Source organism: Schistocerca gregaria, chromosome 3, assembly GCF_023897955.1.
Source record: "Schistocerca gregaria isolate iqSchGreg1 chromosome 3, iqSchGreg1.2, whole genome shotgun sequence".
In the NCBI taxonomy this organism is placed as follows: Eukaryota; Metazoa; Arthropoda; class Insecta; order Orthoptera; family Acrididae; genus Schistocerca; species Schistocerca gregaria.
The window spans coordinates 858,057,671-858,058,920 of NC_064922.1; the positions used below are offsets into that span (position 1 = coordinate 858,057,671).

General features: G+C 48.2%; 1 pseudogene; it reads right to left on the reverse strand.

Moving 5' to 3' along the window:
- Positions 1-865: 865 nt before the first annotated feature.
- Positions 866-983, reverse strand: LOC126356575 (5S ribosomal RNA; annotated as a pseudogene).
- Positions 984-1,250: the final 267 nt, after the last annotated feature.

Consider the following 1,250-nt stretch of genomic DNA (forward strand, 5'->3'; position numbering starts at 1 on the left):
TATGAGAGTTTAAATAGGTTGTAACCCGTCAACATATCATGCACACATATATTAATAATAAATGTGTGCTACTTATTTGTGAAATCTAGTCGTAATTTTACAATTAATATAATTCCCCTGTATCCCCTAATTTTATAAGAAATGTTCGTGTAGTACCCTTCTACAATATGGGTAGATAAATAAAAACAATAAAAATAAAATAAATAAAGGGAGCAATCGGGTTTTGAACACGGGGAGCAAAATTAAGAAGCCGCGGCATTAACCACTCTGCCACCACTTCTCCTCCGAATGTGGCATGGTAAAAGGCACATATAGTATCTCGAAAATACCTCGAAAACTTTGACCGTCGTTTTCTCAGAAACGGTCGATTATCTGTGGATAAGCTGAAACGTTTGGTTAATTCGACTTATCTTCCACTCAGAGGAAGTCCTTCGAAATCGCGTGATGGGACTTGCCGTATTCTCCTCGTCAGTATGGAATTGGACGGCTGCTGGTACAAGGACCATATTGTACAGCTGTCGGTAGAAGGACCACATTGCGCTTGCACGTAGAGGCGAGCCGACAACATCCGCGGCTGCCGTGATTAACTGTCAATGAGTTTGTTTCTCTGATCCCGATGCAGTCGACTGAGAAAAGAAAGGCTATCGTGTAGAAACTCTCCTCCCGAACAGGCCACGAAGGCCCAAAGGTACCGACCGGCCTTCGTGTCATCCTCAGCCCACAGGCGTCACTGGATTCGGATATGGAGGGGCATGTGGTCAGTACACCGCTCTCCCTGCCGTATGTCAGTTTACGAGACCGGAGCCGCTACTTTTCAATCAAGTAGCTCCTCAGTTTGCCTCACAAGGGCTGGGTGCACCCCGCTTGCCAACAGCGCTCGACAGACCTGATGGTCACCCATCCAAGTGCTAGCCCAGCCCGATAGCGCTTAACTTCGGTGATCTGACGGGAACCGGTGTTACCACTGCGGCAAGGCCGTTGGCAACGTGTAGAAGGGGCTGAAGCAAATCGGGAGAAACGCGGAGAAGGCTGGACTTGTACAAGTAAGATTACAGTGGAGATTTGTAAGAAGCCAGTCTCGACACGGAAAACCAGATCACGAACAGCGTTCAGGGTTGAAAGTGAGTCGGGTGCTGTGCTGGACAGATAGTTCCTTCAGCCGTCGGCACATGGACCGTGCTCTCGAACGTCAACGTTGAGCATGGTGCGTTCAACGTGCTAGTGAATGCTCACAAGGGGGACTCCCCATC